The sequence below is a fragment of the Patella vulgata genome, chromosome 2, assembly GCF_932274485.2.
Source record: "Patella vulgata chromosome 2, xgPatVulg1.2, whole genome shotgun sequence".
NCBI lineage: Eukaryota > Metazoa > Mollusca > Gastropoda > Patellidae > Patella > Patella vulgata.
In genome coordinates, this window is record NC_065880.2 from 7,181,834 (window position 1) to 7,199,224 (window position 17,391).

The following is a 17,391-nucleotide window of genomic DNA, read 5'->3' on the forward strand; positions in this document are numbered from 1 at the left end:
GTACAACCGGAGAATCAGAACCACACCAGTTGACTTAATGACAGCACATATGCTAACTATTCGGCCATAAACCCCACAATTTTAAAGATGCAGTATGTAACATTTAGATACAGAGTTGGCTAGAATAGTTCAAAAACAATCTGATTAAAACACAGATCCTATTCCGTTTCTTTTTTTTATAGTTCAAAATTTTGTTTTATTTGTCTTTACTACACTAGGATCTGGAAGAGTTGTTATATAACCGGTGTTCTGGATGATGTGAGGGGTTAGCTAATGAAACGGTCTGTTACCCAAACGAATATGACCGCTAGCCAAATCACCGCGAAATAGGGTGTTTCGCGGTGTATTACAGTGTTTCGCGGTGGAACACGGTGAATTGTTTGAGTGCCGATATTATCCCGATTTAAGCATGTTGAAAAAAAAAGTAATTTATTTCAGTTAAATACAAGGTATGTTAACCGTTGGCAAGGAAGCTAGGGTCGGATTCTTTTTCTAACGCACTGTATACATGCATTACGTGGGGCCAAAATGTATGCAAACTATGAACAACTTAGAGAAAAAGCGCCGCAGAATCTAAGAGAATTCAAAGTGGTTTTTTTCGCCACATCGCCGCGATTTCGGTCCCAAATATTTGGGAGGAACTGTAGTTCCTGTATTGTAGTTCTTGGACATTATTAATTTCAAGAAAGATTTCTTCGACTTACCCCATCTTTATTGGTTGACTGGGCACTAAGATGGCTGATAATTACACCACAAGCAAAGGGGGACTCGGGATTCATTTTATCATCTTCGTAGCGAAAATGGACATTTTTTACATTTAGCTGAAATATAACATAAAAATATTTTGTTACTAGAAATAATGACCTTATAGTCCGGGCAAGAAGATAAAATGAAATGAAATGGGTTTTAACGTCCTACTGTTCTGCTTCGACGGTCATACATCATACACTGTACTATGTGAGAAATTTTGCCTGGACAGCGGCACTACAGTCTACTCTTGTATCAAATTCCAACTGTCAAGCGATCTGCCCCTGAATGATTCATATTCATTAAAGATACAGTCTGCCAATATTGAAAGGAACCACGCAAAATCAGATATAAATTGTGATCTGCAGTGTCCACAAACAATTGTGAACAGACATCCAGACAGATAGGGGCAACAACAATATATATCCACATAAAAATATTAACGTATCAAAATATGTGGATTAATCATACATTATGCAAGAGCTAAATCTGCCTACGGCAGGTCTTTATTTAGGCCTGAAATGTTATCTAAATTATTAATAAGATATGAATTAACCTATCCAGACCATAATCAACTCTCGATGTTTATTGGATTAGCAGTGACCGCCCTAGACTCTTAAAACCTTTAGCCAAATTTTTAGCCAATTCAAAATTTTATTAGCCAATTCAGAAAGTTTTAGCCAAGTATTTTATATCATTTTTATTCATATGTTTGTTAATTAAAAATGAAAATAAATGTGTGTGTGTGTGTTTGTTGTATTTTACGTCCGCTTCCACCGAGGTGATATCGCGGACAAAATAAATGTTTAATATGTACTTTTATTTTATGATCAGTAGTGGAATATCGCGTTTTATCAGTGAAATAAAAGTGTTATTCCACTGGCTAGTTGTTTTTACCTAAAATGATTGTAAAATCATAAAATAAATAGAACATTTGTCGTTTTGTCGTGAATAACATATTTTATTTCATCTCTAAGCAAGAAAACGTTTATGTTTTCACTCATGCTACGCATTCGTGAAAATATAAGTTTTCTTGCTTCTCGATGAAATAAAATATGTTATTCACTCTAAAACGACAAATATCCTCTATATATAGTACACAAGAATATTATTTTATCTCCTTGTTCATGCAAAAGTTCACATTATTGAGAGAATGAATGCAGATAACAAAAAAATGTTTATAGGACGTACTTCACACTAATCACAGTCACATGATTTAATTTACTTCATCGTCATAACAGAAAAGACACGACGATTCTTTTTAAGACACCGCTGATTTGAAATTTATGTCCGGTCCATCCATTTTTATAAGCATGAGGTCATTGAGGGTTAGCTCGACGGTCTCGGTTAAAGGTCTAATTTTTGTCCACATGTTGATGAAGCCAACGAAGGACTTGCGTCCGAGATGACACGCTCACTCACGGAAGTAGATTCTGGACTAACAGTAGTCGTAGGAAGGAAAAAGGAATCTATCCTTATTTTGGGTTTACTAGTATTAGTTGTCATTAATGTGCGTTTTATTTATTTGCTGCGTAAGTAAAGAAAACTTGTAGTGAAGCGAATGTAAACAACGCAGTGCCACACAAAAGGGGCGTAACTGTGTTTTATAGTCTCCAGACTCGATCTTTCGGTCGTTTTAATGCGTAATATTGTAACATTGACTGATTTGCGACTTGTAAGATTGAGACTAGAGTAATTAATGTACTAAAAATAGACACTCCATTGAGTCGATCGAAAGAAGCGTTTAACGAGACGATTTCAAGTTTAATATTAGCAGATTTACGAAATAACACTCTCTAAAATTCATTCGCCAAATTTTTCGCCAGTATCATCACTTTATTCGCCAATAAAAATAATTGTCGCCATTGGCGAATTGGCGAATGTCTAGGGCGGTCACTGGGATTAGGATACCATTTGCTGCTCCACTTTCATTCTTGAGACAGAAAGAGAGAGAAATGGAGTTTAACGTCCACTCGACACAAACTAGGTCATTTCGGGACTACTTTCATTCTTGATTTAATCATGAAATGGATAATCAACTCTATCTCAATGCCAGCGTTAGCCTGCGATATTTAGTGGATTAGAATACGTTTTGTGATTCAGACTCTACATATTATTGTACCAAAGGTAGTAACGCCGATCAAGGCTTGTCTAAAATTGGACCACTAGTATCTCAATTCAGGGTGTAGCAATTTGACTACTGGATTTCTAGATCTAAATCCAATCTGCTGATCAACATTCATTGATGATTAAATCCAAAAATGGATAATCGAGACTATGTTTTTTTATCATACCGACTTTAGTAATCATGATCAAGGCTAGGCCTAAAATTCAATCGCTAATATCTTTGTTCAGAGTGGAGTAATTTCACTGAAATTTTCAGTATATTCTATTTACGTTATCTATTTTTTGTCTATTATAGTGAGAACTGTCAACTCTTTATCTAATCTTACATAATTCCCCTTTAATAAAGCTACATTTGTTAGAGAAAAAAAATATTAATAGGTGTGGTCATCAGTAGTAATTATCTATTTCATGGGTGAATTCCGGTTTATTATAAATAATTATTAACTTTTATAGTCTATTAAAAATATGTGGATTCATCATAAAAATTCAAATCAATAATAATAAAGTATATCAAATGATTATTAAAAACATTATTCTAGATATTTTAATACTATAGCAAAAAAATCAATATATACGCAAATTATCTATGTAATGTGTTTTGTGTGACCCAAATTAAAATTAATATTTTATGTTGATCTTTTGAATGTTAGACTTATTATATTGTAATCTAACCTTTTTTTGAGACAACAGCTTGTATTTCAAATGGTTATTTTTGCTACATAATTCACAATAAACCCAACTAATAGTTCTGATGCACCATTTTAAGGCAATAGTAACTTCCACTCAACACAAACTAGGTCATTTTGGGACTAACATATGGTTCAATAACTAACTTTAGTCGAGAGAGGAAACTGGAGGTCCCAGTGAAAACCCACTACAAGTGTGTGATCGAAACCACGTCAATGACTCAGGGACAGACCGTAAACCAACAAACCTGTATATTTTCTAGTATATTGGTTGCCATGGAAGTACCATATGAAAACCATGACGATGTCGCCCATTCCTGTTTATCCTGCCGTAATATCTGAAAAACAATCAATCATATTAAACAACAAAATGTACATCAATTTCCATGAGGCGCAAGAAATCAAACCAATAATATTTTATAGAAAGAGCGAGAGAAATGGGGTTAAACGTCCACCCGACACAAACTAGGTCATTTCGGGACTAACATATGGTTCAATTTAATTTTAATAATTCGCTTGATAATAGGGGTCTTTAGCAGTGGGTGGAAACAGGATGACCCGGAGAAAACCCACGAGGTTGGTCAGGCGACGCTACTCATTGTCACATACCACCGGGGATTTGAAACCACGCCAGTTGACTCAATGACAGACCTTATGATACAGCGCGCACGTGCTAACCATTCGGCCATCCAATCATCCTCAAGTTACAACAGGCGCAAAAAAAACTTCAAAGGTTTTAAAATGAAATGAAATGGGGTTTAACGTCCTACTGTTCTGCTCCGAACTGGGCTAATGAAGACCGGCATACGCCATATAGTGTGCTTTGAGGGAAATTTTGCACGAACAGCGGCACTACAGCCTACTCTTATATCGAATTCCAACTGCTAAGGGACAAAGGTTTTAAAAAGAAAAATAGTGTACCATCTTTTCTTTAAACCCACTGATCACCATTTAGGGGGTTCCGAGTCCCGTGCTAACTACAATAACGTAAAAGTTGAATCTCTAAATAAGAGAGAGATAAATTCGACAAAAACTAGGTTATTCGGGACTAAGATATGGTTCAATTTTAATTCAATAATTCACTTGTGCGTAGGGGTCTTTAGCAGTGGGAGGAAACCGGAGGACCCGGAGAAAACCCACGAGGTTGGACAGGCGACCCTATACTCCTTGACACGTACAACCGGGGAATCGAAACCCCGCCAGTTGACTCAATGACAGACCGTATGATACAGCGCGCGTGCTAACCATTCGGCCATCCAACCCCCATAAAGTAATAGGATGAACATAGTTTCTTTTAATTTACTTAGAATTCCATATACGAGTAGACTATAGCGCCGCTTTCCGGGTACACTTTCCCGTCTTCATTAGCCCAGTAGGACGCCAGAAGGTCGCATTTCTTCTGATTTACTTTCATTAGTATTGAGAGGAAAATGGAGAATCCAGAAATAACCCTTGAGGTTGGACAGGCGACCCTACTCCTTGTCACATACAACCGGGGAATCGAAACCACGTCAGTTGACTCAATGACAGATCTTATGATATAACCTGCACATGCTAACCATTCGGCCATCCAACCCCACCAAACTACATGTATACAAACCTTCCACTTGGCTTCTAAGGCATCCAGCATAACTTGTTTGGCTATTTCTTGATTTTCTTTCTCAGTTTTTTCGTCATACTAAAAGACAAAATAATATCAATCAAACTACAAGATAATATCAATCAAACTACAAGATGATATCAATCAAACTACAAGATGATATCAATCAAACTACAAGATGATATCAATCAAAATACAAGATAATATCAAAATACAAGATAACATCAATCAAAATACAATATTAATCAAACTATTTACAAGATGATATCAAAATAATGGAATTTAACGGCATATTTTCTGCACCAGCTGGGGTGATGAAGAAGGCCTACACCATAATAAGGCCTACTATTATTTCAAATTCCACTGTCAGGTGTTCTTTTACGAGCAAGCCAATGTGTATGAGCAACCAATGACTAGACATTGTTTCTGACGATGGGAAAACACACCTGAAATCCTAGGAAACTTTCTCGGCCAACATCAAGAGCGAACCTAAGACGAGAGAGAGAGAGAGATATGGATTTTAACCTCCACTCGACACAAACTTGGTCATTTTGGGACTAATATATGGTTTAATTTTTTTATTTCAATAATTTGCTTGCGTGGAAACATGGAGGACCCAGAGAAAACCCACAAGGTTGGACAGGTGACCCAACACCTTGTCACGTACAACAGGGGATTCGAAACCACACCAGTTGACTCAATGACAGGCTTTATGATACAGCACGCACGGCATTCCCTCTGTTATTTGCTATAAATGTCTACTAACCTGTAAGTTTGTTAAAGGTCCTGCTACTAAATATAGATTTTCTATAGAAATAGACCATGGTTCACTTCGTAAACCACGGATTGGTATATGCAGAACAATTTTACCAATAACACCTATAAAGATTAAACATATATCGAATTTCAAAACAATAAGACGATAAATGTAGTCTGTTCAGTGTCCACAAGAAATTGTGGACAACGGACTGACGGACGGGGGCAACAACAATATACGACAACATTTTCATGACTGACCGCTTAACAGGAGTGGCCTCTTAATACAAGCTCCTGTTTTTGTTAGTGCTGATATCAAGTAAAATTTTACCCTTGGATGCTTCGGAAGCAAACATCAAAATACAGATCTATATTTCGCTTCGTATTTTTATACTTTCGATTGCCTACACTACGTGAAGATCTGACAAGTTGTACTGGAAGGTCACACGAGCTGCTTTTAATTCTATGACGTCAGACATTTGATTAATCAATCAGCGTTGATGTTTCTAGTGGTTTACCCACAGTTCTCTGCACCTCACGCGAAAATGAAATGGGGTTTAACATCCTACCGTTCTGCTCCTATTTTGGGCTAATCAAGACAGAACTCACTCGCTGTAACATTCAGTTTCATTGTAAAACAAAAATAAATATGGTTGGGGTGCCCAAGTTTAGATTTGTCGTTGATTCCATAAAGTAGTTAGGTTTTAAAACGTTAAATACTGTGTAATTCAACACAGCGCCCGAGGAGTTTAATATTATGTAGGTACGAATTAGTACCAGATACTTTATTTATAGGAGAGTCCAGGTTTGGAATCTGCCTTGGAAATCGAAAGTAGCAGGCGACTAGTATGTGTCTCTCTTTTGTGGACCGAGGTGAGATTGTCCATTGTTTCAACTGGACGGGTAGGCCTGTTCACCTTTGGTTATGTATCAATGTTGAATGAGCGGCTTCTTATCAACCTGGTCGGCTCTGGACCGGTTTGTTTCTATGTATCTCTCGTAGCTTAGAGAATAAAGATTTTTTAGCCGAGAGAATATCTTCCATTTCTGAATAAATATTGTTTAAATAAAAAAATTGTTAAATGATCAATTTAAGTAGGCCTACCAAGACATTAAGAGTTGACTTAACCATGTAAAATGTAATATTGTTCGAAATGGTTGGGAATCAGCAATCTTAATAATTTTAGTAGAATTAATATAGTACCGTACCTGATCTGACCTCAAGTGGTATGTCCAAACTTTTTAATGCACTTTTCTTTAAAGGTAAATTTTCTAATTCCACATCACCTATGTAACAAATAAGAATTAATACAAATTAATACAAATATTCCTAAAGCCAAAATTAATCAACCATCTGATCTGAGCCTCATTACCAGCTTTGCTCAGCATCGGTTAAGATGGTTACATACACAGATCAAAATGGATCAAAAGGCATTTAATAACTAGATATACATAGCAATAAGTTAATAAACTCTATAATCTCTTAATAAGTAAATGAACATGGAAGAATAATTACTAAGTAATTTGGACAACGTTTCAAGGAAGTAAAGTCGGACAAGCAATAACAACAGCTGATCAAAGAACCTGGCAGTACCACAAGGTCAAAGTTACATGTACATTAGAGAATTAGCGCAGTTACTATTAATCAGCATTAACTAATATACAAAGGGATTAATATTTGATGAGCCGTTTTTAATACTGTACATATTATAACAGTCGAAGGAGGGAGAGAGAGAGAGAGAGAGAGAGTTTAACCTCCACTCGACACAAACTAGGTCATTTTGGGACCAACATATGGTTTAATTTTATTTCAATAGTTTGCTTGCGCGTAGGGGTATTTAGCAGTGGGAGGAAACTGGAGGACCCAGAGAAAACCCACGAGGTTGGACAGACGTCCCTACTCCTTGTTACGTACAACTGGGGAATGGAAACCACGCCAGTTGACTCAATGACAGGCCTTATGATACAGCGCACACGTGCTAACCATTCAGCCATCCAACCCCACAAGATCAAAGCAATAACAACAGCTGACGAACAAGACAGTACCACAAGATCAAAGTTACATTAGAGCATTAGCACAGTTACTATAACAGCATTAACTAATATGTGATGGATTAATATTTGATGAGCCATTTTTAATATTGTACATATGGTAACAGTCGAGGCAAACTGCGACACTTTTACTGGTACTAAAATAATGCCATCAACGGGGATTAATATTTGATTTCCTGTACATAATTTGTAATACTTAACAGACGAGGCAAACCTTGACACTGGTACCAAAAAAAACTAACCTTGTAATAATGCTATAGACAGTTGGTCCGTGTTCAGATTCTCCACGTATTCACCAACATACGTATTTAATATCCACGCTGCTAAACCTTCCAACATTCTGATTATTTAATAACAAATCATCTGCAAAATACATGTATATATCATTCACAACCTGATTCACTCTTTAAATGCTAGACATAAACTAATTGCCAAACAGTACTGATATATACCAAATCGACCACTTCGCTCACAAAATAAGCCCTTATTGGTTGTACTGCAAACTAAACTGAAATCCTATGGGGATAAAGCCTTCAGTGTCTGTGGACCGCATGTTTGTGGAATAACTTACCATTGGAGATACCGAGTTCTCAAACATTAGCTTTGTTCAAATCCAAACTCAAAACTCATTTAATTGTTTGTTACATATTATCAGGATTAGCTATTATCTTCCATGTGCTTAGAGCATGCAATATGGATGGAGATAGTGCAATTACAAATGTACATTTTTATTATTATTATTATTATTATAAAAGCTTTTTTGGAAATTCTTTTTGTGTGTTTGGATAGACATGAGGTTGGGCTAAGAGGAAAAAATAGAATTTTGGAAATTTGCATAATCATGAAGTCATGTGACACCATGGTGGCCATTTATAACTTGATTATATCACATTTAATAACAAATTATCATATTTAAACATACATTATGCAAGTGCTAAATCTGTCTATTACAGGTCTTTCTTTTAGGCCTGAAATGTTATCTAAATTATTAATTAGCAATTAATTAAATTATCCAGACTATTGTCACCACGGTCTGTCAAGACCCTACAATTCCCTCTCTATGGTTTAGTTAATTATGGGTTACCTTAACATTGATATGACATCTTAGAGCATAGTCCTCTTAACGAGTATGTATTCTAATAAGAATGAGACTGAATGGAATAATGTGTCCTACTGGTAATATTTTAATACATGTATATAATTAATATTATAAGCCTATCTTCTATGTCTATAATCTTCTTTGTATTCTTTTAATATTTTAATCTGTGTCTAAATTGTTGTGTTTATGTTAATTGTAATATAGGTATCTAGGGGCTACATCTTCATAGATATAAATATGGAGATGGCCCCATGAAGGAATCAAGTTAGGTAGGAGACACAGGTAACAGGCTACATTTAACTTAGGCCAACTCTTGAAATTATACCTCTTAGTTGTGCATAATTCTATATAGTTATAATTTAGTTCTGTGTAATGTCTGTTATAATTGTTATAATTGTTATTACTGTATCTACATAAAGTTCTACAACTAACTGAATCAAGTGTTATGACCTATGATGAATAGCCAACAGTACTAAGAACCAAGCTGGTTACACTATAATCAACTCTCGATGGCATCACTAGGCTGCGATGTTTATTGGATTAGGTTCCGATTTGTTGTTCGACTCCATTCATAATTAAATCATGAAATGGATAATCAAGTATCTAGTTTTTAACTATTATAGTGAGAACTGCCAGCACCTAATCTAATCTCCCATATTGTATCTTTAAGAGCTAAATCTGCCTATTGCAGGTCAGGTCTATTTTTTGGCTTCAAAAGTTATATAAATTATTATTTAGACATTTATTTGTCTTTCTTGTTGAGTACTGTTGCTGAATACTAAACAATACCCATAACTTCCTCAGAATAAAGTAAGTTGAATGAAATTTTCAATATATTCATTTTGCATTATCTACACAGCTCTTTATCTAAATCTTTCATAATAAATTATATTATTTATGAATTACAGTAGTTGTTTACGCAGCGTTGCACAGGTACAGCCCACATCTAAAAGATAAGTTGTCAGACAACAAAACATACACCCAAATCAGCTAAATCGTCCGAGCAGTCAACAAGGGTTGTCTATATTTAATTTTTCATTTGACTCAGGCCTTCAAGGGACAATAACACTCTTGCTGGGTTGACAGCTCCAGAAAATAAAAAATAGCCTTATTCTAAGTACTAGATGTGTTAGTGTCCTATCTGTTGTGTAAATTATCCATTAAATCCTATTTTACTTGTCCAGAGGGTTCAAAAATATTTTTAAATCCAAGTAACATTTGAAAAGCTTTACGTCAGGCTTTTCAAATCATTTAGTTGAATTTTCCAATTTTTTAAATTAGGTGTGTTAAGATGAAATTTGTATCATCAATCAATTGGAATATTGTAAAATAGTACAATTTGTTGACCAGAATAAAGATTGGGACATTTTATTCAGTTACAACAAGAGTGGTATTGAGCCTTTAACTCTGGAAGTAATTTACAAAAATAGTTGAAATTCAATAGATGTTTTCATTTTACTAATTTAATTACCTTGATTAGTATTTTTAACCTAGTAGGTGAGGTAATTGAAGATTTGATAAGTAAGCCCTTGGGTATTATACCGACATTGCTTTAAGAAAGTAAGACGTGTGATGCCTGCATTGACCAAGAAAGATTATCAGGATTTTTCAACGTCAGTGGTGCAGGACAGAGGGCCTGACAAGGACAGCTGTCTAGTCATTCAGATGAGACAAAAAAACAAGGTCCTGTGTATACACTGGCATGCACATAAAAGATCCCTTGCCGCTGCCCGGGCAAAATTTCTCTTATAGCACACTGTATGAGGTATGCCTGTCTTCATTAGCCTAGTCAGAGTAGAACAGTAGGACGTTAAACCCCATGTACCTATTTAACCTCTGTCTCGTATCGGAACGATGAGTTAAACTAGACACATCTCTATGTCTGATTAATTATCTTAATGGCATTTAGTAATTGAACATGAATATACATGTACAGGCCACAACTCTATGGAATACAATTACTGCTAATTACTGACTGTCGTTTTCAATAGGTTATCCAGCAGAGATGAAATACAACAAGACAATATATACATATGTACACTACAATACTTGGTTAATGCTGAATAACCACAGGCATCCTTCTCATTACCTTGAAGGAAACCTAACTTAATTAGTATTTTTAACGCAGAAGGTGGTGAGGTAATTGAAGATTTGATAAGTAGGCCCTTGGTTACTATACCAACATCTCTGCATCGCATTAAGATTGTTATATACCGGTATATATGAACAGGGCCAGGTCTTGTCCTTTCAAAGTGTAGAGGACATCCATGGATGTGACGATCTTTCGCTTGAGATGCTCGGTGTATGTGCAGTATCTCGGATCATGTACCTATTTACCCTCTGTCTTTCGTATTTGATCTATGAGTTAAGCTGCCACATCTCCATAGGAGATTTAACCATAGAAATATATTTAACAAGGTTTCCATTTTCGGCCATGCGCAGTGCTCGATCTTTTTTTACTCAAAGAAACTTATAGGCTGTTACATGTTTCTGAGTGAATGTACCCGTGTGAGAAAGAGAGAGAGGGAGAGAGGGAGAGAGAGATGGGGTTTAATGTCCACTCGACACAAACTAGGTCATTTCGGGACTAACATATGGTTCAATTTTATTTCAATAATTCACTTGCACGTAGGGGTCTTTAGCAGTGGAAGGAAACCGGAGGACCCAGGGAAACCCACGACTTCAGGTTGGACAGGCGACCCTACTCCTTGTCACGTACAACCGAGGAATTGAAACCACGCCAGTTGACTCAATGACAGACCTTATGACACAACACGCACGCTCTAATCATTCAGTCACCCACCCACCCAGTGGCAATTAGTAATTGAACAGTATTACAGTAAAAATTATTAATGGAATAACAATTACTGGTTTATTAACATGGGGTTTAATGTCCACTCAACCAGGTCATTTTGGGACTAACATATGGTTGAGTTTTATTTCAATAACTCTTTTGCGTGTAGGGGCCTTTAGCAGTGGGAGGAAATCGGAGGGTCCGGGGAAAACCCAAGAGGTTGGACAGACGACCCTACTCCTTGTCACGTATAACCGGGGATTCGAAACCACGCCAGTCGACTCAATGACAGGCCTTATGATAGAGCGCGCACGTGACATGAAGATAAAGGCCAGTCTTCCGGAGGTAAAAATAGACATCGGAAATATGTCACAAGTAAAAGCTCCTTTATGGTGTGTTGTGTCCACAGGGTTGTCTTGTGTAATTGTTTATGTGTGGTGTGGTCAACCTGCAGTTAATATCTGATTGTTTGTGTGTGGTGCGGTCAACCTGCAGTTAATATCTGATAATACCATTTTCAATTAGTACTGATGAACTCAAAACATATGTTTTTATTTATTTCTTACTGTGATTGGTTTCATTTTGTTTAAAAGTAAAGTTGATCTTGACTCTGATAGCTATAATGGTATATTTTGTATGTCAAATGAAATGGTATATGAAAGAAATTTTGCCCGGGCAGCGGCACTATGGCCTATTCTTATATCGAAATCCAAATGCCAAGAGATCTTTTATGTGCACGCCAATGTATCACAAGACTATGGTTTTTCGTCCAATCCGAACTGCTGGTTCATCCCATCCGAACGACTAGAGAGCTGTCCTTGTCAGGCCCTCCGTTCTGCACCACTGACAAGGGGAAATCACCCCGTAAAACATTTTGTATACATCTAACATATTAATTATATTGTATGATGTTACTTAGATATAACTGAATAAAGATTATTATCATTATTACTTTGCTTAATGATAATTATTTATTGTGACAGCCCCTTCAGGCTGAAAATATGATGTCTTTATTTCAATAATTTGCTTGCGGACATGGATCTTTAGCAGTGTAAGAAAACCAGTTAGTATCAGATAATTGAGATAAACTGCCCGGAGAAAATACTGCTCCTTCTTAATATTATTTATCTAACGTACAACTACAAACAACAAGCCTCTGATTGAAAGCACACTGCAACACTCCACTCAGTGATATACCGTGATAAAAATGTGTGGGTTATTTTGAATATGATATTGCTCAAAATTAATTACGTATCTTCGTGCAATAATTCATTATCAAACTGAAAACAAAACGTCCGTGTTAATACATTACATAATCAGGCCCTGTCTCATCAGTAGGCTGTTATAGTTGATAGATGAACTCACCTAAAGTATTTGGCTATTCACTTATGCAGATTACAATATTCTGTATCAAATCCAATGAATGTCAGTCATATTCTACGTATTAAACTTATGTTTAATTCATATTTTAACATCGATTTCAAGTTTTCGTCATTTTTTGTTTAGATTATACAATAACTTCCGGTGTGGTAACGTGCAAATTTCATCGACCAAATCAAGTAAATACGAAACGAAATACAGAATGCGCATTTAAGGGCAGTGAACTGAATATTCGCTATGCAGATACAATGCAATCAAGGCTAGGAATTACATCGGTGCTGGTTCAGGCCCGGCGGAGTATGGGGGCTACGGGGGGGGGGGGGGGGTATTTAGCCTCCCCAATATTTTGGCCGCAAGTACCCTTTCTCCAGCTTGTTGCACACAAGTAACTATTCTATTAAAAACAAAATGGCTTGAATTTAACATAGAAGTGAGACTTCTAGAACGAAGACTTTCAGAAGAAGAAAACCCTGCTATACTCTATACTGTACCCAGGGTTAAGAGGGTCGCGATTAAATAACTGAACGGTTGATCTTTATTTCAAGTCCATCTCATATATATATATATGTCTGTTGTATCTATGACATAGGTAATTAGAAAAAACGACGGGATAGAGTTTTATTTATACTCTTTCCTTGTGCCCCTTATCCATCAAATAATTCACTGCTATGGCCAGTTGAAACAAGCGGTTGCCATGCAAGATATGCCCACATTTTTTAAGAAATGGGCGGAAGAGGCAAAATCCGAAGGGCTATCCTATCATTTGATCCTTAGCATATTTAAGGTTCGTCAGAATGGGACAACAATGGTAGCACCCCCCACCCCCCACCTGGAGTGCCTACAAAATTCGTAAATATTTCAGATTGAATGTAAGGTCTGGTGCTACCAAAGTCGAACTGATCCAAGAACTTTTGATCCTTAACACACAGTTGAAGTTCATAGTGAAAGGTACACAAACTTCATTCATATTTAACATTTTGTGTAAAAGGCAGGGGCAGATGCGCAAGCAAATGAACCCACCCATGAACTAGTGATACTATTTTTAAGTTTCATCTAAATTGGATAAAATTGTGACCTCTAGATGGCCCACAACCTGGGTATTACATGATTTTATTATACTATTTTCGAAAAGGGGAGTGGCTATTTGACGGGGAAGTTTCGGTCCGATTTTGCGGAAATAATTATTGTGTAAAATAAACGGTGATATATTTTAACAGTTTTGAAAATAAGATACCCAGGGCCCGTAACCTAAAAACGTTATATTTTCTACAATCAGGGGATCTGAATCCAGAAAGTTACGGTCCAATACGAGCCAATATCGAAGAAACCCAGATCTTTGGGATATAAATATATATTTTAAATTTCATCAAAATTGGATAAAAAAAATTCGAACCGCTGGATGGTCTACAACCTGGGTATTACGATCAGATCCTAATGTTAAAGCTACTGGCAGATTTTGTCAAGGTCACGACATGTAAACAGGGTTAGGGCAATTGATTGTTGCAGAGGATTGTGAGTTAGGGTGAGGGCTAGATCTTTGGTTAGGGTTTGCGCTAGCCCTGTTTACATCTCGTGACATTGGCGAAATCTGCAGGTGGCCTTAATATTTAGATCTAAATTGACTATTATATGCTTTTAGGGGAGCGGCCATTTTGTCGGGCAGCTCGGTCTCATTTTCAGGAAATGTGAACGCAACCGTAAGTATTAACGGTGATATATTCGAATGGCTTTTAAAGTTGCAATTTCATATTTTTAAGTTATATTTTTAAAATTTATTAAAATAAAGCCTAAAAATATATGGTATCTATAAACAGTCCTACCTTGTTAAAGAATAATCCTATTGATCCTATAATTCACAATTGCCAGTTGAGAAATTGGCAAAAATATCATTTTCATCGACAAATTCAAACGTTTGAAGTTAGCTACTCCATGGTGGAGAATAGAAAACAAGGGAGGTAATTGGGAGGTAATTGTGTTATTATTTCCGGTATAAATGAGTTTTAAGTGTGAGAATGACATCTATGATCGTATAATAGTGAGTTGACAACCTATTAAGCAAAAGACAGAAGTAATTATGTTTTGACTTTCTTAGAAAATATGAAATTGTAACTTTAAATCGGATAAAAATTGTAACCTACTTTTCGAGTTGCATTTTGGTATGTGTGTTGGCGCCTTCTTACTGACATCAATAAATACAAAAATAAGACTACGTCGAAAGTCGACAAGACGGTTTACAAGCCAAAATGCAAGTCGAAAATAAGAAATTAGGAAAAAACGAGGGGCGCTATTTTCGCGGTGTGTTATTTTTTAATTTCCTTTTTTCGAGTTGATGTTGGCTTGTATAGCGTGTTGTCGCCTCACATTTTGTCGTAACTTCTACTATTCTACTTTTCGACTTTCGAGTTCTGAAGAGGCGAAAAGTAGAAATTATGAATGTTAGTTATAGGCTTCCATATTATTCTGCCACGGCCAGTTCACGTTATGTAAACCCGTACGTAACTAACGTACGAAAATTAATTGGTGGCTGGGCTTTTTTTCGCACGTATACAGTGAATGGCCATTTTGCTGAGTTATCCCAGCCAGAATTTGGCTATTTTCTAAATTTGCGTTAAAGTTTAAAATATTTGTTTTAGAACTGAAACATATTAACTATTAGTCAATCCTAACGCTAAAAACATCAACAGAATTGATTGTGTATACCTGAAATAGATCCGACCGACGCACAAAATAGTGCAATATGGCGGCCTTTATGAACAACCCTCGCAGACGCTGTCATTGAAGACAACGTCAATTCTATGAGTTGTAGATGTTATTTTTGTGAAAAATCAAAGGAAGAAGAGAGAACATGTTGGGACTGTACGAATTATATAGTCTTTATGAGTGCAACGGACACAATGCTGAAGATAAACCTATTGTTTACAATGTTGACCTCTTGACCGATTGACGCCAATGTCATGATCTGTGATGTGTAGATCACGTGATATGGATATCATGGCTACTGACTGTGTCTGAGATACTTCTCCGCAGGTAGCGTGTCTCAGATGTTCAGAATGATGTAAACCATGCACGCGTCATCGGGTCAATAATCAACGCCGCGTGATGTGGCATCACATGTAAAAGGCATTAATCATAATGGTCAGTATCTTATAATTGCGAATTGCGATTACAAAACCAGTGGCGGATCAACAAATTCCCTTTACATTATCTACTTTTTAACTATTATAGTGAGAACTGTCAGCTATTTATCGAATCTCCCAAAATGTATCTTTAATGCTTTGCATCAATGAAATTGATTCACAATGTCACCGTAGTAATCCATAATAAAAATTGACGTCGTACGGGTTGTTGGATTTCTCTCTTTAAAAAAGCTCAGTGCGTGTGAATATACGCCAAAATGACCACAGAGACATGATTGTATTTCTCAAATATTTTCTTGCCCCAGGTACCGGGCAAACCCCTAGGCCATATCGGGACTAACATATGGTTCAATTTTATTTTAATAATTCGCTTTCGCGTAGGATTCTTTATAGCAGTGGGGGGAACAGGAGGATCCGGAGAAAACCCAGAAGGTTAGACAGGCGACCGATTGTTGTATTCTCTTCTGTTATTTTCCGTAGTATATTAGAGGTTCCAACTAACATAACTCCAGTTTTTTCATCATTCAATTTAGACGATTGTATGTCATCCGGGACTTAACGAACTGTGAACATGCCGCTGTACGATTTAAGGATTCTTTAATTTGAGTGTGTATCATCGGCGTACGAATAATATCGGATACAATGTTGGTCAGTAATTATACCAACTACTTCTGGGATTTCTATTGTTTGTGTTTCCATGGAAACAAATTTGACTTAGTTTACGGTGTACAATTTTGTTTCCGGACCATCTTCATGAGTCGGGGGGTTGGATGGCTGAATGGTTAGCGTGCGCGCGCTGTATCATAAAGTCTGTCATTGAGTCGACTGGCGTGGTTTCGAATCCCCGGTTGTACGTGACAAGGAGTAGGATCGCCTGTCCAACCTCGTGGGTTTTCTCCGGGTCCTCCGGTTTCCTCCCACTGCTAAAGACCCCTATGCGCAAGCGAATTATTGAAATAAAATTAAAACCATATGTTAGTCCCGAAATGACCTAGTTTGTGTCGAGTGGACGT